Source organism: Sinocyclocheilus grahami, unplaced genomic scaffold (genome assembly GCF_001515645.1).
Source record: "Sinocyclocheilus grahami isolate Dianchi unplaced genomic scaffold, SAMN03320097.WGS_v1.1 scaffold1274.1, whole genome shotgun sequence".
NCBI lineage: Eukaryota > Metazoa > Chordata > Actinopteri > Cypriniformes > Cyprinidae > Sinocyclocheilus > Sinocyclocheilus grahami.
This window is the reverse complement of record NW_015506453.1, coordinates 67,854-91,104: the sequence shown is the minus strand read 5'-3', so window position 1 is coordinate 91,104 and position 23,251 is coordinate 67,854. Positions and strand designations below refer to the sequence as shown.

Here is a 23,251-nt window from a genome sequence, read left to right as displayed (position 1 = left end):
TGGTGTTCAAAAAACAGCCGAGAAAAAAAAACGTAGTGACCCCAAACTTTTAAACTATAGTGTTTTTGGTTTATTTTGATGCATGAAAATGACATTACTCATGTTTTATCTAATTAATATTCATGTGTTAAAACTTTGCCAGTTTGTGACCTGTCCAGCCCCCTAAATTGTCCGCACCATTTTTTTTAGACCATAGTGACGCTTATGGACTTTCAGTTTGTTTGATTAGCAGTCCTGATAAAGCCATTTTCTTATCCAGACATGGATGGATAAAAATACAAAATTTGGAAAGGTAGCCTAATCTACTGATTAGCACAAATATCCTGATAAGAGTCACTGTGTGATAGATTTTAGATGGCCATTGTTTGTATCTGTTTATGGGGTCCAATCTGAATGCATGTGTATCAGTGTGAAGATGATTTTGCTTTGATCTTGGCTGTGCCTGGATTTGTCACTGGCTTGCTTAATGCAATAAATCAGAAAGGCAATGACTGCCTCTTATTAAACATGATTAAATGATCCAGTGGGTTGAGTCCGTGTGTGCCCGCGGAGCTTTCAGAATCAATAACAACCCTGTAAAGCTTCTTTTGAGTGGAAAACAAAGTCCTACAAATCCTAATTGCCTGTGGGATTAAACTAACCAAGGGGACTGTAGTAATGACTCTGTTCTGCTGTGCACGCTTTGGCAGCCATCAATGTGAGATAAATCAAAAGAGATATAAATCAGATTCTGCTAGAACCTAACTGTGTGGAGAGCACAATATGTACAGGTGACTCTTAATGTGATGTCCAATGCAATGCATTTTTCCTTTTTTTTCTTTTTTTTTGTGCTCCAATGAGATGCAGTGCCATTTCTGGTCCGTAAATTCAATTAAATCTAGACCATTTTACATTTGGCTCTTGGCTGTTATGGTGCAGATCCAGTTGTGGTGTCATAAAAGTGCTGTTGAAGTGAAGACGATTAAACATTTTATTTGCACAATGAGTCATTTGCACAATTGCACTGCCGCATTTCTCTTGTCACATAACGCTGACTTTAATGAAGCCCTCTTTGTGGCCAAAGAAGGTTCTTCAGATTATAAAAAGGTAAGAAATAGATGGTTCTTTAAGAACCTTTTACTGAATGGTTCTTTGTGGAACCAAAAATGGTTCTTCTATGGCATCGCTGTGAAGAACCTTTTAAGCACTTTTATTTTTAAGAGTGTGTGTGATTCCAGATGCATCAAACAAAACTGCAAAACAATGACTGTTTTCAAACAGGTTTCCGGAAACACTCTCCCTGTCTTTCATTGGTCAGATAAGGAGATAGTCCCACCTCACACTCAAGGCATTGGTTGAGCAAGCTATGTCAGGCTGGTTGTGAATGGTTGAGCAAGCAATGTTTTGATGGAACCTAAAAACTAAGCATATTAAGATGAGTTAGAAAATATCTTAACAACAGAAGAAATTTCACACATCACCACCTGCAAGTATTTGCGCAAACCTGTGCTAATCCATTTAGATTATCATTCTTTTATTTATTTAGTTCATTAGGTATGTGTTTTTGTTTTGTTTTACCGCCTGATTGAATCTGAATGCGCCCAAAAATCAATAACGCTGATTAACCACATTGTTACCATGGCAGCAGCCAAATATGCAAGCTGCGTCTCGGGTTTGATAACGTCGTCTTGCTTGTTAAACCAACTAAATTACCCCAAGTCATTTATATCATTAAGTTGAGGGGGGAAATAAATCCTTACAATTTGCCAATAATTTCTTGGCTCAGTCAATGCCCTACCTTTGAGACACATTGCTGATTAAACCTTGATTGTGGGCGAGGACTGCTATGCATTATTAATGAAGCCAGGATAATTGTCAGATTTTATGACATGGGGAGAGGTAGAAATTGGTTCCATGGTCAGTTTGAGGAATGATGAGAATTTGCCCACACCGATGGTGCTGATGGCCCAGCATTAGTCACGGGCCTTCTGCAGCCTTAGCCTGTGACAGAGCTAATGACAGTCATTTTGTAGCGTGACCATGCGCTGGAAAACATTTATGGTGGCATAAAATGTCAGAAAATTTGAGTCCTGCACTTTTCTCCACTTCACGTCGTTTAGCTTTTCTACCTTTTTAAATATAAGCTGTGTGCAGAATAAAGTGTGTTTAATGAAAACACTTTAATCCGCTGTTTCAGATTCCTTCAATGCTAATTTTCCATGTGCTTTAAATGTAGAATATATATGCTTTCTCTTTTGTCTATTTGGTCATTTCAGTCAACCAGCTTGGACACAGTTCTGTCCATAACCAATCTAGGTAATGGGTTTGAAGCAATTGTCCCTGGAAGATTTGCAAAAAAAAAAAAAGGTACTGCTTAGAAATAGTTCCTATTTTAATGAATACGCACAATTTCAACCAATATATATATATACTAGACACTCAAATAAGCTTAGGAATATGCTAACATCAGATATAAGCTTAGTTGTGTATACACTGAAAAAAAAATTAACTTAGAAATTGCTAGTATATTTCACAAACATTTACAAGGAAATGGCAAGTTACACATTGAATTAAATGTGAAATTTTAATAGTATTTAGTATTTTCTTATAAAACATACTATATACTAAATAATATTTTGTTTTACGACGTCAGAATTTTTTTTTAAGTGTAGATGTGTACTGAGTGAGTGCACATTTTTAAGAAAAGCATATCAATTAGCACAAATGTGAATGGTAAGAATTTGCAAAGCTATGCTATATTAAATGCTGTATATTAAAGGTGCAATGTACGAAACAGCTTATAGACAATAAGTATAAAATTAATCACTCACATTTCAGTTTGCTTTATAAAAAACAAAATATTTTGTTAGATACCATGTATAAATGATAGCAATGAATCATTTTCAATTTGGTTAATTTTTAATTCAGAAGTAGTTTGTTCCACAAGAAAACTGTTTTTGTTAGATCTTCCTTCCATCCAGGGGCTTCATGCACTCATTATTTTTGAGGGGGCACGAGTGGGGGGTCCGTCATGTGACACACAGCAGCCACAATAGCACTTACAGTATGTTCTTATGTTTTATTTATTTATTTCTTCCTTTTTATTCGAAACATTCCCAAACGTATTAACTAGCCTATATCATGAAATATTTCGATTCTCACCTATGTTAGTTGATCTATAGCGGGTGATGGTCAAAGTAGCCTAATAATTTAGTCTATTAACTATACATAAAAACCTGTCTGTTTACTTAAGTAGCAGATATGGGTGTCATGCCATAACATAGCTTTATAGCTTTAATACGACTGACTTTATATTTAATGTGAATTTAACATTGAAAGTTAATGTGAATAACAACATTGCAAGTTAGTCTACTTATCATAATTTGGTATTGACGTTTTGGTATTGAGCCAGCGTGTCTTAGTTTTGCCTCCATTTAGCTGCAAGCATTTCTGATGTTTGGCACTGATGTTGAAAGAATTTAGTTGCGTCCAGATTTGCTTCATGGGGTTAAGGTCAGGGCATCCACAACCATCCAAGAAACAATTTCTAAATGAACCTATTTTTCTGCACAATGGGCAACATCTTTCTCAAAAAGCAACCAGAAATCTTAGAACCATGTAACATGTGTTGCTTTTTGGCATGTATTTCTCTATGTAAAGCTTAAGGGAATTGCCTTAACAATGAAAAAGTATTATTTCTCCTTCTCCAAACTGTACAGCTGGTACTGTGCTTTCGGGCAGGTAGAGTTCTCCTGGCAGATCCAGATTCATCCTTCAGGCTGGCAGATGGTGATGAGTGATCCATCACTCCAGAGAATGGATTTTAACTGCTCAATAGTCCAGTAATGGTGAGCTTCACACTTCTGCAGCCCACACATGAGCTGGTTTGTGGCTGCACAGCTGTTGAAACCCATTTCATGAAGTTTTCTGCAAACAGTTGTTGAGCTGATTTTGCTTCCAGGAGCTTAGCGTTGAATGTTCACATTTTTTGCGCTCATACATGTTTCAGTATTCAGAGATCATGCATGTTCGGTGTGGTTTACCACTCTATGGCTGTTATTATTGAACATTTCTTCTATGCAATAACACCTTCAGTTAACCAGAACAGTGCAGAAATGTGACTGTCTTCAATTTATGACCGATATGACCAATGAAAGGGTCTAGTTAAATGTGCTAATTAAAAAGGGTTCGCTTCTACTTCTGCTCATGTAGTGCACCAGCAGGGTGTGTGGTTTACCGAAAGCTGATATATTTACTTTATGTCATTCAAATGTAAGTTTTGAGGGCACCCACTGTGACGTGAAGCAAATTCACAGTGGTTCTGCTTTCTGCACCAATCATTTTACTTGCATTGATCTAACAGGGAGTTATGCATGCATGTGCCCTCAGGGATTCGTTTCTAAGTAGCTCTTGTAAAGAATGTTTTGATTTATTCAAATTTTTCTATTATGTTACAGTGAGCCAAACTAATCAATACTGTATGTGGCTTGTTAGAGCGCAAAAAAGCAAAATAACAAAGATCTAAAAAATAAGCCCATCTCCTAGAGGAAATTTGTTAACTCAGCGTTGAGTCACATCATTAATGGAATTATTTGAAATGCAAATATTGGAACGCAAGAGAATTAACAAGATGTGTCCAGCAACTTGCAGGGAAATGTTTCTGTTTTATAGTAATAATGATCTGTTGGGCTTTAATTACTTCTCTACCATATAAAGCATGTCTTCTTATTGTATTTCTACACTGAGGTCTTTTTAGAATAATAACAGGCAGAATAAGGAGAGAATGGGAGAAATTACAACCGTTAGCATAGCAGCTGTAGAAAATTATGTAGTTCAAATACGTAGTTCAAATGACTTTATTTGCTCCCAAAAGTACACCAATTTCCCAAATGAGTTAAAAAACAAAACTACAATAAAGTGAAGTGACATGTGGCGACCCATACTTGGAATTAGTGCTCTGCATTTAACCCATCCAAAGTGAGCGTTGAATGTTCACATTTTTTGCGCTCATACATGTTTCAGTATTCAGAGATCATGCATGTTCGGTGTGGTTTACCACTCTATGGCTGTTATTATTGAACATTTCTTCTATGCAATAACACCTTCAGTTAACCAGAACAGTGCAGAAATGTGACTGTCTTCAATTTATGACCGATATGACCAATGAAAGGGTCTAGTTAAATGTGCTAATTAAAAAGGGTTCGCTTCTACTTCTGCTCATGTAGTGCACCAGCAGGGTGTGTGGTTTACCGAAAGCTGATATATTTACTTTATGTCATTCAAATGTAAGTTTTGAGGGCACCCACTGTGACGTGAAGCAAATTCACAGTGGTTCTGCTTTCTGCACCAATCATTTTACTTGCATTGATCTAACAGGGAGTTATGCATGCATGTGCCCTCAGGGATTCGTTTCTAAGTAGCTCTTGTAAAGAATGTTTTGATTTATTCAAATTTTTCTATTATGTTACAGTGAGCCAAACTAATCAATACTGTATGTGGCTTGTTAGAGCGCAAAAAAGCAAAATAACAAAGATCTAAAAAATAAGCCCATCTCCTAGAGGAAATTTGTTAACTCAGCGTTGAGTCACATCATTAATGGAATTATTTGAAATGCAAATATTGGAACGCAAGAGAATTAACAAGATGTGTCCAGCAACTTGCAGGGAAATGTTTCTGTTTTATAGTAATAATGATCTGTTGGGCTTTAATTACTTCTCTACCATATAAAGCATGTCTTCTTATTGTATTTCTACACTGAGGTCTTTTTAGAATAATAACAGGCAGAATAAGGAGAGAATGGGAGAAATTACAACCGTTAGCATAGCAGCTGTAGAAAATTATGTAGTTCAAATACGTAGTTCAAATGACTTTATTTGCTCCCAAAAGTACACCAATTTCCCAAATGAGTTAAAAAACAAAACTACAATAAAGTGAAGTGACATGTGGCGACCCATACTTGGAATTAGTGCTCTGCATTTAACCCATCCAAAGTGCGCACACACACAGCAGTGAACACACACACACCGTGAACACACACCCGGAGCAGTGGGCAGCCAGTTGGGGGTTCAGTGCCTTGCTCAAGGGCACCTCAGTCATGGTATTGAAGGTGGGAGAGAGCACTGTACATTCACTCCCCCCCACCTACAATCCCTGTCGGTACGAGACTCAAACCCACAACCTTTGGGTTACAAGTCCGACTCTCTAACCATTAGGCCACGACTGTGTGTGTGTACTTTGGATGGGTAAATGCAGAGCACTAATTCCGAGTATGGATCACCATACTTGGCCACATGTCACGTCACATATATTGTCCAGGATTGCACTGTACAAGTTAACATTTAGATTAAACGTTAAAGAGTGCCAGCATAGCAGTCCCTCTTTCAATGTTCTATGTGCATTGTGTACACTGACATTACAGAGACATCAATGTCCCGGCAACATGCTCTGAAAGAGGAATGTTGGTAGTTCAGATCTCCCATTGATTGCACTGAAAGATTCACAGGCCTTCTCTGCTCTGAACAGCTGTCTCAATGTTACTGCCTCATTGCAGTAAAAGAGGAGATTGGACATTTAGTATTACTATGTCTTCTGTGAACGGCCTTTAACAAAGTATGTTTACTCATCTGTAGATTTTATTTTTTTTAATTTAATGTGAAGACATTTTATGTTAAGCATGTTTCTGTGAGTTGATCATTTAAATAAAGTAATAAAAATAAAAAAATAAAGTAAATTAATTAGTGTAAATAAAATTATATGGGTATTACGCGGTGGTTATAGTGTCCTATTTTTACATTTATTATGCATGCAGTTTTTATGGCATTAATTAAAAGGACTGCAAGGAGTATGTGTGCGTTCATTTGTGAAATGTATTTTTCACACTTCACTTTCACACTTCTATATAAGTGAGCAACATAAAAGACAGGAAATGGTTGTATGTAAAATAACTGTTTTATAATTAAAAAATATTGATGTTGAGAAAAATGTTCAACATAAAAATGTGACATTGGGAAAAAATGTTCAAAGTGAAATATTGATGTTGTGGAATAGTCATAACCATAATATTTGGGAATTTCCCAAATGTGAAATGCTAAAGAACAAACTAAAAATCTGTTTGTATGCGTCTATTTTTATTTATTTATTTTTACAGGTTTTATTGAAATTTGACAAGAATTTAGTTCCCAAATTATTGTTGCTTTATTGACATGAAATACACATTGTCAAAGCATTGTAAAGGGAGGAAAAAAGACTAATAAAAAAGTAAACGCTTCCAATCCAATGTGTTGTTTACTCTTCAGTTGTTGGTCGTCTCAGATTAGCAATGTCAATTACATGCCACTTGATTGGAGCTTTGATGACAGGACGTGTTCTTGGGTTGTGACCTCTGCATCACTTGAGTTGTTGTGCTTTTTTATCTGCTGCCTTTCCAAGATAAGAACTGTTCCACGGCTGTCACTGATTGCACATCTCTGGATAAGGTCTTCCTATACGATGGCACCTGCTATAGTCGGAGAGGACAGACCTATTTCAAATGCCCACCAGGTGAAATACGGTTCCTATAGGACAGATTTCGATTTTTGTGTAAACCGTTTTACTGGTGAGGTTGGCTTAAGTTTTATTAGGTTTACTTCATTAAGTTTATTGGCATGATGTATCCGTTTGTCTTTGAAAGGTCAAGGTCCCAGAAATACTAAATGAATACAAAATATCCAGTTTTGAGGGAAAGTTCCCGTCCTTTTTGCATTGCATGTTAATTGACTGGCATAATATTTGTGTTTCATGTCTGTTTATGCCACTTCTTGAGGACGTAAATGCATGAAGTACCAGCATTCGGCAAGAGTGTCAACTGAGGCATGACAGCTGAATAACTAATGCTCAAGTGTCTCCATTGAGCCATTCCACATCAATCAGCTCTTTCATCCCATTTCACACAGGATTCACTGGACTTGACTTCTCCATGTCGGCTACGGGCTGCACTTCCAATCCGTGCGATACGAAGGGCACTTCCATGTGCGAAGAGCAGCAGGGCGGTTTCAAGTGCACGTGTCGCCATGGCTATAAAGGCCCATTTTGTGAAACTTCCATCAGTCACTGTGTCGAAGGATTGTGTCATCACGGATCAAAGTGTGTGGATCTCCCGCTGGGCTTCGTGTGTGAATGTTTGCCTGGTAAGAATGATTTAGTACGGTCTGTCTCCTGCCAGTCTCTCTGTCCACACCTTCACTAAAGCATCCATTTAACCCTCACCCCATTTTCATCTCTTCCTTAGGGTTACGAGGACGATTCTGTGAGGTAAACATTGATGACTGTCTGGATAAGCCTTGTGGTGCGCTCAGTATCTGTAAAGATGGTATCAATGCCTATGACTGTTTCTGTGCGCCTGGGTTCGTCGGTAAGTCCACCACAAGCAATTTTCTAGAGCAATTTTTTCCTTTTCCCAGTTTTCTTACATTCAATCCCCCTCTGTTGAGCCGTGTTTAAAAGGTCTGTGGCCTCAAATCTGCTCCTATATTGTAAGACATTAGTTGACCTTCTGCTTATCAAGGGGAATTTCTTAAACCGCATTATCCTGCCATCCATTTGACCAAGTACACAGGAGTGTTTTTTTTTCTTCCATAGCACCTTATCATTAGCTGTGGGTTATTTTATTTGAAGGGGCATCACGGCCCCCTGTATTTGCAAGGATATCCTTAATGAAATGAACCTTTCCCCTTCTTCTCAAGGTAATAACTGTGAGATTGAAGTAAATGAGTGTCTTAGTCAACCCTGTCAGAATGGAGCTTCCTGCTCAGATAAGCTTAACTCCTTCAGCAGTCTCTGTCCTGCTGGGACCACAGGTACATAATTCCTTCCTGCCGTCGCAGTTTCACAGGCTGAGTTTGGGTGACGAAGGCCTCACAGTTACATTTTGAAACTGACAACCATGTTTAAATGTAGGATTGAATCCTTAAAATTTAATTTCCGGATGGTTACATGGTACAGGAGTCACTCCCCAGCCTACAGTGTTAATGATAACCTTAGTAACATTTTGGCCTTTTGAAGCCTTTTGAAACATGGAACATTGTTTCTTTGTTTATTTATTTTTAATTAATATTGATGTTTGTCAAGGTAACTACAGTGCTACTACTAGTAGTAGCAATATGAAGTAAAAGTAGATTTGTCTTATTTGTGGAACTTTGTGTAATTGCTGTGCCACTAGCAATACCAAATGAAATTGTATAGAAAAAGAACCAAACATCATGAACTCTCTTCACATTTCTGGGGTTTTCAGAAGTGGAAGTCATCATAGTTGGGAAAAATACAACAAATGTAATTTTTGTGTTCCCATTTGCCCCATATATGTTAGCATTTCCATGACTTTCCAGAAGAGGGGGGGGGAAATAGAGAAAATTGATAATTCATGTTGGTCAGAAGAGAGAAAATTAGATAAATCAGCCATTGTATTAGAAATACTCATGCAGGTGCATTAACCAGTTTTCTGTAATTGTATGCAATTTCATGTCATTTAATTCAAGGTAAGAAAATATTTTTAATGAAAAAGCAAAAAACATTGATTTATGTTAATAACTGTGGAAAAATGTCATCGCAGTCTGTGAGAAGGGTCCATTGTTTGAGCCAGAAGCTGACAACCTGTTCAAATAAATAGAGCAATGTTTTTAAATCGCCACAGAGAAGTTAACCTGCAAATGGCTTACTTATAGTTGTCTCAGCACTTTAAACTGAGATGGAAGTATTTTAATATAGAAAAAATTACACACTTCAGCATGACGAGATATGATCATTTAGTGTGTCATGTTTAGTTTACAAACAACCCTTTAAAACAGAGGGGCACTTTTAGTTCTTATCCAGCCACATTAAATTTCTATTTCGAGAGTAATTTCCACTTAATTCTTTCATGTTCATGCAAATTGGAAAGGAAATAGGCTCATTTGGCGGTATGAGTCAACTCAAGCTCTCAGTATATTTTAGGAACCTCCTGCCCAACGGAATGTAAATTCATCTACTTTCATTTCAAACCAGGAGGTGTATTGCTCGAAGGCTTAAAAGGGATTTTAGATTTGTTTTTACTTTTATTCCAGATTCTTTGTGCGGTGAAAACTTCAGCTTATAATTGGTTGGCATGGGAATTTCTACGACAGCTCTCATTCCTATTTTCTTCTTTTTGTGTGCCTTTTTCTTTTTCTCTCATTTCTCAGGCAGTTTATGTGAAATAAACATAGATGAATGCCAGTCATCACCATGCATGAACAATGGCACGTGTTTGGACCTCTCAGATGGTTTTAAATGCGTTTGCCCTTCAGGTTTCTCTGGTGTGTCTAATGTTTAGAACATTATCGCATTGATTATCTCTCCATTGCTTCTCTATTGCTCTCACGGGGCCCAGCACAAAAATATGACTCCACATCTTAAAACTGTACATGGTACCCAAATACTAAAATGTCTTAAGTATGAATGTCTTGTCATATTTTTGTCATTTGTGGAAAGCTGTCTCTCAGGTGTTTTCTGAGAGATATGGGCTTCTTTCAAAAATGTTCAGATTTTTCTATTTGATATTGTGCATTAAAGGTCCTGAGTGCTCGCTGGACGTTGATGACTGTATCTCATATCCCTGTAAGAATGGAGGCACCTGCGTTGACCAAACGGGTAATTAACACTGCCGATGCGCGGCTCCATTTAAAGGTAATGAAGACTGAGGGACTGGGGTGAAGGGTGAAGAAAAGCAAAGTTAATTAACTTCAGAGAGCATTCCTCTCACCTGTCTGAACTCATGCAGTCAGTATTGCCACATCAAGACATCTTCATTGTCCATTTAATAATAATCCATTTAAATTGTATAAATGCCCATTAAATATATTTGAAATAAAATAATATAAAAATATGTAAAACAAAATAGAAAATAAAATCATGTGAGAGACTGGCACCCTCAACATAATCTGGTTTTGCCGGTGTGCTTCATACTCTACTTTTTGATGTAATTTTTTATGTCAGAAATGATTGAAGGTAGAAATTAAATTATCTTTAATGCATTTCCACACTTACAATGCATGGGTTTCATTTACAACGATTTTAGGATCCTGTTAACCTCACAATTGACTTACTGTTGAACATTTTGGTGAGGATAATGTATTGTACTGTAGTAAGTCCTGTATTCATATACACACATTACGGTATGCTGGTTCAGTTCAGAGGTTTATCGAATCAGACCTAAATGTCAGGACAAATTCCCCCTAGAGAAAATTCCCTGCTGTGCTCTTTGACTACGTTATTCAGATTGGGAAACTGCAGAAACTATCTGCTGTGTGAATACACCTGTTTTACACAGCGATATTTTGTGCATTAGTGGGATTTCTGTGTGTTTTTTTTATTTTGTGTGTGTATGTTTGATGCTCAGCTGGCCAATTCCGGACACCGAATGTAACTCATCTAAAATCGATCAGGCAGCTCAGTCATCGCTGCTTATACTCAAACAGAGATCACGGATCACGCTTCCATTAGACGCGCAAATTAGGTTGTCAGGGATAATGATGATATCGGTTATTCTGTTTTGAAATTGAGGAAAAAAGGCACAGACGGCTTCACTGCTCTGAGAAATGTGCAGTGTTTATGTGGAGGGATGCTGGGAACATTAACCTACCCATTACACAGCTATCCTTTACTAAATGATCTAGTGTCTAGACTGGCTAAAATACAGTGCACGGTCTATTCACGTGTTAATTGAAACCCTGAGAGTTCATAGTGGCCATTACCCAACACTGCCATTGAGTGTAATTAGACAATCCAAGGTATGTCATTCATTTTCATTGAAGTTGTTCTCACCTATCAATCTCAAATGTGCCAGTATGTTATGGGTTCTTTTACTGTCTTCAATTCATGTATATTTTTGTCTGATCCATTTCCCTGTTGAAAAAAAAAACAGTCTGCATCAGTTTAGCCAGATTAGCCTGTTGACCAACTCAACATATAAGGTGTGCTGAGATGCTTTTAAGCTGGTTTTAGCTAGTGACCAACAGTTGGAATTAATAAAGTGACATAAAAACTAGTATAAGCTGTTTTTTTTCAGCAGGATTATATGAAAATAATATAAATATTAGGGGTTTCTAATATTTATTTATTTATTTTTCATATATACATACATACATACATATCAGGCCTGAAAGAAGGCAGGACAATTTTTGTGAGATCAACATTACTCATCTAAAACCAGTTAGAAATTATAAGATAGTCCAAACTAGTCAGCAGGGTAAAGATTAGAAAATATAGAATGCGTTTTTATTTTATTTTAAAACTTTCAAAACTGTGTGCGGTTTTATCCAGGCCTAAAAAAATCTTAGGTGACAAATTGAACTTTAGTAATGCAATTTCTATACTGTAATTAAAAAAATAATTAATTAAATGTATAAATAAATAATTGTGCAGTAATTATGAGTGACTGAAAAGTCATTATTGTGATTGTTTCATTCAAATTCAATGCAAAAAATAATTGTACTCCACAAAGTTGTTTCATTTTAATTAATTAGATTTTTACTCACCCTCAGGCCATCCAAGATGAAGCTAAATTTTAACTTCCATAATATTGCTTTCTCCAGTGAAAAATACATCTCAGTTGAACAAGGAGCAAAATAAATAATAAATTGACAAAAAATGGATTATTTGTGCCTCTGTCTTGGAAAAGTCATGGAAATTCAGTGGTCAATATATGCGAGACCCCTTTTAGAAGTGACAAGGCTGCTTTTGACTTAAATGTGGCAATAGAGGCCTTTTAAGTAATTAATTATGAGAATTTGTAGAATAAACAAACAGTCAAACATTTTCTGTTGTTGTTTTTGCTGCAGATGGAATTGTATTTCTCATCCTGTATTTGGAATTTCAGGGATTAACTGCGAGTTGCTGCCCTGTGAGGCCGTTAATCCGTGTGATAACGGGACAGAGTGCGTGGAAGAGGCTGATCCCGTCGTCTTCTCTCTGGGTTTCCGGTGCCGATGCCACCAGGGTTTCACGGGGCCCCGCTGTGAGATCAACATAGACGAGTGCAGCGCCAACCCCTGTCTGCACGGCTTCTGTTACAACGGTAAATACTGTAGTTATATCTCAGCCTTGAACTCCCAAACACAAAACGTTTCCCTTCAATCTGATTAGCACACTGATACTCTAAAAAGGCACTCTGTGTGGAGCAAAGGCACTGTTGGTTTACCCCTTTGACAGTGTTAGCCATGACTTAGTTTAATAAGCAGTTTTATGAGACACAAGTTGCTTCATTCAGTATGGCCAGGCCGCAGTTGCTTTGGTGTGCTCTTGACGAGTGTCTTGCTCCAGCTGTGAGCAAGGATCCGTAAGGCATAAATGCTGCTTTGTAATTTGAATATTGGATGATAAATGACAGAGTTAATACAATCAAAGCCCAGGGCAGGGTGTTGTTCTCCCTCAGCAATCCAATAAGCTGTTTTTGCCCTTTTGTGTTGCATCTTCTGCATAAATCATTACAAAAGCCATAGATCAAATACATGTTGTCAGTTAAGGATTACAGATTGCAAAGCACTAAATAGGCCTTTGCAATGAGGTACTTTCAAATTGGAACACACCTGATGTTAAAATTATGTTGTATGTGTAGGCTGAATGATCAGTTATTGCATACAACCCTCCAAACAATGGAAGACAGGCAAAATGTTCAGGAAACCTGTTTGATAACAGTCCTTATTACTGCATAGTACAACACTTACACCTTCACCTTTAAGACATGCTTTTTTATAATGAATAATTATTTGTTCTAGTTATTTCAAATTCTAAAATATTTTATAGGGTAGAAATTGCTGTTAGTGAATTAAAAACAAACCCACAAATGACTAAATTCATCTAAATACTTTGGTAATAAAAAGTCCCTAGAATTATTATTGAAACTTCTGAAATTATGGGATTTAAATTTAAGTACATAATTTATTTCATTTTAACTTGCCACACCTAGTTTATGTAAATAAAAAAAGTTTGAAAACAAGCAGCTTTGTTATTACAGCAGACATACCAGATATATCCTTTGAAAATAGTTTCTGAATATTGTCGTTGATAATGGGTGCATAATATTTAGTAATTTTCTCAGGTGAGTGCTGTAGAGAGCTAAACTTTTTATCTAAGCAAAAAAAAAAATATATATATATATACATATATATATATATATAGAGGAAAGGTTAAAAATCAAGGCAGCATGATGCCTTAATGTTCTTGTCTTTCCTCAACAAGAGTAATTGTCTTCTTCAACTTGGATTTGTTAAATGCAAAATGTCTCCTTCAGTCAGTAAGCTCTTGTAACGGCAATTGTTGATCTGTTGTTCAGCAAATTTTCAATTAGCAATACTGGAAATGTCCATTTGTCTTCATCATGCAGTTTTAAATGACTGCTTGGTAAGGCTGCCTGCCTCTTAGGGAGAAGACCTCTTGGAACATAAGATGCTTCTTTTTGGACACAAGTAGATCCACAATAACAATGTAAGTCAATAACCATCAATCACATAATGAGATGGTCATTGAACATCACAGCACAACAAGAATCAAGCAGTGATGCCAAAAATAAGAGCATCATAAAACCGAAACCCCAGGCAGTAAAACAGGAATCCTATCACAGTAACTTTTGAATGCAGTACATGCTGGGAGCACTGTGTGTTCGATATATATTAGTCATGTGTTCATATACTAATATAGCTAAAGACATTATTGTCGTCATCATTTTAAAGACAGTTTTCAAAGTTATTGTTCATGTCTTTTTGTGAAACTTTTTTAAAGGAATAGTTAGTAGAAAATCTACTCACCCTCAGGCCATCCAAGATGAAGCTAAGTTTTAACTTCCATAATATTGCTTTCTCCAGTGAAAATTACATCTCTGTTGAACAAGGAGCAAAATATACACAGATCAAGCACCGTTTACATGCAAAAACAGTTCTAAACAAATATAGTTTATGGTGGGTTTTTGATGTGAGAGGACAACAGAAGATAGACTTTTTCTAAGAAGCGTTATTATGGATTATGGACTAATATATTGTGGCCAGAAGCAACGGTTTGAACGTCTCATATGATAGATTTGTTTATTACATGAGGAAATGGGAAAATAAATACTGAGCATAACCTTAGTGCATGAAACTGATGTTGATAATGTTGCACAATGTTGATAAGCATATTAAAATTTTAAAGGAACACTCCACTATTTTTGAAAATAGGCTCATTTTCCAACTCCCCTAGAGTTAAACAGTTTAGTTTTACCGTTTTCGATTCCATTCAGCCGCTCTCTGGGTCTGGTGGTAGCACTTTTAGCTGTAGCTTAGCATAGATCATTGAATCTGATTAGACCGTTAGCATCTCGCTCAAAAATGACCAAAGAGTTTATATAAAATGTTCCTATTTAAAACTTGACTCTTCTGTAGTTACATCGTGTACTAAGACCGACGGAAAATGAAAAGTTGCGATTTTCTAATATAATAATCAAGGAACTTTGCTACCGTACCATGGGTGCAGCAGGAGCAATGATATTACGCAGCGCCTGAAAATAGGCTAACTTCCGTCAGCATAACCAACGTGACCACCTGCTTGCACAGGGAGCGTGCTGGGGACTATTTTCAGACGCTGCGTAATATCATTGCGCCTGCTGTACCCATAGTACGGCGGCAAAGTTCCTTGATTATTACGCCGGAATGAGAGTATAGTTCCTAGCCATATCGGCCTAGAAAATCGCAACTTTTCATTTTCCTTCGGTCTTAGTACACGATGTAACTACAGAAGAGTCGAGTTTTAAATAGGAAAAATATAGAAACTCTTTGGTCATTTTTGAACGAGATGCTAAAGGTCTAATCAGATTCAATGATCTATGCTAAGCTGCAGCAAAAATTGCTCCCGCCAGACCCGGAGATCGGCTGAATGGATTCGAAAACGGTAAAACTCAACTGTTTGTTTAACTCTAGGGGAGTTGGAAAATGAGTCTATTTTCAAAAATAGTGGAGTGTTCCTTTAAGCTATACTAAACGGTGCTGTAATGCAATAGTATATTATTCTTTGCTAACTTATACTATACATGCACCTTACTTGTAATTTGCCATTAAGCACATGGTTTTTATCCACACCGACATGTAGTTCACTAATTGCACTCCCAGAGCAACCTGCAGTTAAGTGCTGTGCTCTGAGGTAAAATGGTGACAGAGATGAAGATGACGATTTTGTAACCAGGCAACCAAGTATTCCTCGTCCACCACTTGGATTCAAACCTGCAGCCACTTTGTCTTGTCTCCCAACATCTCCAATTCCAACAAGCTCCGTTAGACAAAGTTGACTTGTTTACTTTCTCCCAGAATGCACCAGCAAAAACAGCCCCACACATGCAGTCCCTCAGGGTCTGTCCGCCATATAGAAGGCGTGCGATCTGCTGTTTTTGTATGGGGAGAGAGTGAGAGAGCAAGGTGTATCTTTTGAGCAGCTGGTGTGAGTAATACGGGTGCCACTCTGGACCCTGAGCATTTAATGAGAGTAATCGTGGGTACACGAACAAAGACAGAGTGGCAGCATAGATTACGTGGTAAATCTAAGGGATAATGAAGAATCCTGGGACTCGGCGCAGGACTTGTAATAAATTTGTGGCTGTAAGAACCCACAATTACCTCTGTCACAGGCTGCTGTTTTGCAGCAGAAAGGCAGGGGATGCATTTCTTCTCAATGGCGTTAATAATTAAAGGCTTGTTGAATGGGTCATTAGGTTTCGGGTAAGTCAGATGCACGCAAAGACGGTGGACAGCGACACTCTTGTAACATTTGTAAAAGAGATGGCTACACAAACACACATTTTACATTTAATTGGACACACTGTGTTTCCAGCTGCTGGGGTGAATATAAATGACCGTGGAGTTCCGCAAGCAGATAAAGCTGGTTTTACTGATAAGCTTAAGAGCAAAGGTTTACGGACAAAAGAGAGAATATGATGAGAATATGATAAGTCGACTCTTTTGACTTCAGTGGCTGTGGAGGGAAATATAGAGTGTAAAAAAATGAGGCATTTGTAGAGCTTAAAATATTCAATCCACAGTTTGAATGTCTTAAGTGTCTTTAAATGCCTTAAGTGTTTAAAATGTCAAGTTGCCATGTCTTAAAATCTGTAATTGTTATATATGCAAAATAATTGTTCTGTGCAAGGTGCTTATTCTACTTGGTTTTAAATTGTTTATTGTGTATGTCATCCCACGTTTTCTATGACAAATGCACATAGGTATTCACATAAAAAATATCATAGTTGGTTAGCTAACTGTGCTAGGGATGCAAAAATTTATTTATTTTCTTTTTTTATTTGTATTTTTTTAAGTTAATACCAAGAAAGATGTGAAAGTATGGAGACACTTTACACTTTTACGTTTTTTCATTTTTTTAAAGTTACTGGATATTTCTATTTTTAAATGCTGTTGTTTTGAACTTTCTATTCCTCAAAGAATCCTGAAAAAATGTGTATCAATTTCCACACAAATATTAAGCAGCTCAACTGGTTTCAGTAACTGGAATTGGAATAAATTGAATATTCTGAAATAGAAAACATTATTTTAAATTGTAGTAATATTTCACAACATTGTTTTATTGTATTTTTGATTAAAAAAAATTGTTATGAACAATTGTGCATGTTTGTAAAATTGGATTGTTGGGTGATTGAGTTGTTTTTATTGCTTGCTATGATTCCTGCACTGACTTAATTTCATAACCAGCCCTGAAAATGGTGCTAAAGATAACTACAACGTCCTTGAATGATGCATTTGTAAAACCAAGTTCGTAAGCACGTCATTGCGATTTCATTTTTTTGTGTAAATGTTTCTTATGCGTTTCTAAAATAGGAAACTGTATTTCGTCTCTTCTAAAGTTAATTTTTCTGTCTCCCTGTGTGTTTCCTGCTTCAGCTGTGGATGGATTTTACTGCTTGTGTAACCCTGGTTACGCTGGAATAAGATGTGAGCAGGACATCAATGACTGTGTCAGCAACATGTGTGAAAACAACTCGACTTGCGTGGACCTCCATCTGGTAAGGACAATTAATCTTCAACTAACTATTAGCTTCCATATACAGCTCTTAATGAAAGAACAACAGAAGTTCTTGGAATAATACATATGGGAACTACGTATAATAACCACTAATGCGCTGTAACATCTGTTGTTAAATGATTATTGTTCTCTGTGCAATTAATAAAATATAGATCATTCCTGGCCCACCTGAGATATGACATAACCGGCACAGAACAAATAATGTATAGATCTATTCTAACCATGCTGTGCTTCTCCACAAACTTCAGTCTACAATTACAAAACAATGAATTAAGTCTGATTATTTTTAATACTTCAATATTTTTAATAATTTTAAAAAATACTGTAAACTGTACCCATTTAATGTACAGGTTCTGTTTTGTTTTAAAGACAGTGTTTAAAACGCTGTAATTTCTGCAAACTGAATTCCTGTTCTTATTTCTGTTGTTATAGTAAATTGTATTTTGGTCTTTTATTTCTAGTATCTATATAGTGCAACAGTTACAATAATATAAACAATAACTTATGTACATTTAAAGACAGACTAACTGTGAGCTACAAGGTTTTTAATCGATGGTATGCTTTTGTTGAAGGTGTCAGTCTGCATCATTTTAGCTTATTTTCAAACAATCGTGTTTAACAGTGGAATTCCTGGTGTAAAAACTACATTACCAATGATTCTGCAAAGAAAATCTTCAAACAAAGCAAGCAAATTGCACCAAAAGAATGTTTTTAGCAGCTATGTTTTTGTTTTCCAATAAACATAAAATCTGTTGTATATGCAACAGCTTTTATGACAATCAAATTAAAAATGACAGATAAATATAAAACTAGTGGAGTTTTATATTTATCTGTCATTTTTTATTTGATTGTCATTTGCAAGACTTAATGGGAATGTAATTCTTTCAATCATTAAAGCTGAAGGGGAAGTCGTGGCCTAATGGTTAGAGAGTCGGACTCATAACCCAAAGGTTGTGGGTTCAAGTCTCGTACCGGCAGGGATTGTAGGTGGGGGGAGTGAATGTACAGCACTCTCTCCCACCTTCAATACCACGACTGAGGTGCCCTTGAGCACCTCAATTCTGAGTATGGGTCACCATACTTGGCCACATGTCACTTCACTTAAAGGGAAAGTTACACAAAAATGACAATTCTGTCAATAATTACTGACCGCAATGTCGTTCCAAACCCTTAAAACCTTCATTTATCTTTGGGACACAAATAAGGGTAATTTTTATGAAAATTACAGTTGAACCACTGATGTCACATAGACTATTTTAACAATGTCCTTACCATTCTGGGCCTTGAACGTGGTAGTTCCATTGCTGTCTATGCAGTGTCAGAAAGCTCTTGGATTTTATCGAAAATATCTTAATTTGTGTTCTCAAGATGAACGAAGGTCTTATGGGTTTTGTACGACCTGAGGGTGAGTAATAAATGACAGAAATTTCATTTTTGGGTGAACTCTAGAATGCAGCCGCAAGGCTCCTTACTAGTGCAAAGAAATGGTAGCATATTACTCCAGTTTTGGAAAAGCTGCTTTGGCTTCCGGTTAAATATCGGATTCAGTACAAGGTGTTACTGTACGTTTTTAAAGCTGTACATAATATGGCCCCAGAATATATTACGGACTTGATTCATATGACCTCTGGTAGACCTCAGACATCATTTATCTGCTTACTGCTCTCAGTTCCAAAAACTCGCCTGAAAAATAAAGGGGATCATGCATTTTTGGTTGCTGGCCCAAGACTGTGGAATACCTTTCCACCTGACATCAGATCTGCATCCTCAGTTGATATGTTTAAATCTCGCATGAAAACATACTTGTTCTCTATGGCTTTTAATTGTTGATTTTTGGAAGATGTAATTTTTTCTGTTTTTGTTTAATTTTATTTTCAGTGTGCTTGTATTGTTGTGTTGCTGTGCAGTCCTTTGGTCTACTTTGTAGTGGAAAGGGCTCTATAAATAAAGTAGACTTGAGACTTGAGACTTGAACTCTCCCTTTAAGTACTCAGTCTTATACCATTGTCTTTGTCCAATTTTCAAATACTTTTTTGCTTCAAAGTTTGTAATTTTTGGTTAATGGTAACCGAAATTTGCAACTCTTTAATGAAAAAAAATAATAATAATTCCCTAAGGGAATAATGAATGGAAAACATTCTTCCACAACCAAGGGTTGGTGAGAAAGTCACTGTTTTCTCGTGCATTGAATTGATTCATGACAAATATGACACTTAGGAACCAAAGCCTTATGAAACATAAACTTACCTAAAAACTGCCTTGTGAGAACTAGTATTTTTTATTTTTGTTTTTTATTAGTGTCCCTGGTCTTATATTGAACAGTTCATCAGTGCATGATATTATAAGGAAAAAATAATTGTTTTCACAATCTTCCATTTCCACGTGTAATTTTTCTTTTTTTACTGATGTAACCAAAGTGGGGGAAAACTGTATTATGCAATAATGTCGAAACCATATGTTCCATATTTTCACAATCCAATAAAATCAGTATTTCACTTGGTAATACGCCACATCACTCAAGATGAGTATGTTGTAAATGTCATTTCAAGTTGTCTTTTAAAAATTCTAACATATTACAGTATGCAACATTATTAGTATACTTCTTCTATTACAGACACAGTCATATCAGTCTGGACAAAATATCCAGAGTCTTTATTCACTGAGTTGCAGTTTTGTTCTGTAGATTAAGCTTGTGTTGCCTCACAATCTCTGAGAACAAAGAGAGGGCCAATGAGAGCAATCAGTGGCTCAGAAGCCTGTGTGACATGCAATTGTTTGGCTCTCATCCCAAATCGGCTTTTCCTTCCCTTTCAGCAAACCCACTCTAATACAGCCAAAAAGAGAGATACCAGCCTCTGTGCTCTCATTTCACACTCTTCCGCCCCTCCCCAGCCCTTTCTCTTCTTATTTATCTCACAGACTTTCTCTTCTTTTCCTCTATTTTTATTCCAGTAGCTCTCAGAACAGAACAGGAGGGCAAAAATAGTTGATCATTTATTCATGATGAATAATGCAATCCTAGGCCCCGGTTTCTGAATGGAGAATGCAATTGGGCTATTCATGGCATCCCTCGAAACCTAGAGGTGGGCGGTTTGTAGGCTGCTGTCCTGTGGACAGAGATGCAGGCGGGGATATTAGCCCTCTTGCATGCTGGGTTAATTAATGATTTGAGTAGCTATTTTGCATCAGGGAATGATATCATCTCGGAGATGCATAGAGAGTAACCTTGACAAAAGATGATCCGATGACTTTGCCATTGACAGATCAAGAAAAGCACCTTTGATTGACTAGCTTTTTGTGTTAAGGTGTCAACAACATGCAGTTTTGTTCTTCTTGCTTTCATTAAGTTCATGCAGGACGTATGAGGGGACTGCAGGTCTATTTATAGCCATGACACACTCAAATTTGAGATAAATATTTGATCTTGCTTACAAATGTAAAGGAAGTGATTTAAAAGAAATATGGAGCAATTGTCATCGGACATGTTTACGGCTTGCAATAAAGTTTTAGAATAGCATCAATGTCTTAATAGCTTCTATATGCTCATCGCATGAGCGCTTTAAAAGATTGTTCTACTGTCACAAGTATGAAATCACTGATTGGAAAATGGTTTAGCTACCATGTAATTGAGCTCTTAAATTCTGTTTCCACGTGCTGGTTATATAGCAAAGGACGTGGGATGGGGAGAGAGGGCCAGCCATGGGAAGTCACATGGGAGTGCATTACTTTCATACAGTCAGTAAATTAGATTGACCTTTCTCTGTGTGTGAAAATGTGAATTCTGTCATGCTGGTTTGCCAACAGGAGTCTCCACCTGCCCAATACGTGGGTCTCTGGAAGGACAAACATGATAGGCAAAAGAGCTAGGTCACGCTTATATGATGCAAATCATCTTGCTTTGAATATCTGTGAACTCGTTAAATTGATTGAATTTAGAGGCATGTGGAGAGAAGTGGTGACGTGGGGACATTTTCAATGTAGTTTTGCAACTTAACTGTTTTCTAAGATTTTACTCCATGGTGGAGCAAATTGTTCTCCTTTCTTTCTTTTCATTTCTTTCTTTCGTTTTCTTATACAATTGCACTGTGAAGGGGTCACAATATTTTCATATTGTTTTTTTCTGTATTGATTTATTTTTATGTATTGTGATTTATTTTATTTTTATTTTTGTATTTTATATGTGGTAGAGAGGTGGATGAGAACAGTGGATGGATAGATGGGTGAATAGATAGTTTTTACTGCCTTCTTGATATAAATGCAACCGTGGTGAGCTTTAGAGACGTCTTAAAAAAATCAGAAACATTATGAAATCTTACCAAGCCCAGACTTACAGTATATATATACAATCTTAAAGGGATAGTTCACCCAAAAATTTTAATTCTGTCATTAATGACTCACCCTCATGTTGTTCCAAACCCATAAGACCTTCATTTATCTTCGGAACACAAATTAAGATATGTTTTATGAAATCCAAGAACTTTATGACCCTGCAATGACAGCAATGGAACTGACACGTTCAAGGCCCAGAAAGGTATAAGGACATCGATAAAATAGTCCATGTGAATCTGAATAAGAAATTGTTGAATAAAGTCGTTATTTTTGTTTCCTTGAATGTGGTAGATGCGTTGCTGTCTTTGGAGGGTCAGAAAGCATAAATACCTTAATTTGTGCTCAGAAGTTGAACAAAGGTCTTACAGGTTTGGAATGGCATGAGGGAGAGTCATTAATGACAGAAAAAAAAAATTTCAACTATTCCTTTAATGTATTTTATTATTTTACTGTTCAGCATAAATTACCATAATTTAGTTTATGACAATTTCCAACCCCATTTTGCTGCCTGTAAAACCCCCATGTAAAGATTTTGCATTTGATGATACAAAGCTGTGCTGCATTAATTAGCGAGCGACAGGTTTGCTGTTGTGTTAAATAGTTTTTAATCTGCTTTATCCCTCATTAACAGCATTCATGGTGTAATGAACTACTTTCTCAGATCAATGACAATTTGATTCCTCCTGGTACAGTATATGACCCCTTTAACATGGATTTACAAAGAATTTGGGATTATATCCTTTATTCATTTGGCAGACACTTTTATCCAAATCATCTTACATTTCATCAGTACGCATGTTCCCTTGAAATCAAACCCACGATCATGGCATCAGTAGAGCTATAGGAACAAGACCTTAAGACAATACATCATTCCTCTTTGCACTTCACATCTCAGCAG

The 23,251-nt window shown here is 36.7% G+C and overlaps 1 pseudogene; it reads left to right on the top strand.

Moving 5' to 3' along the window:
• The window catches only part of LOC107568694 (neurogenic locus notch homolog protein 2-like), a 147,890-nt pseudogene that overhangs the window by 67,788 nt on the left and 56,851 nt on the right, over positions 1 to 23,251 (top strand).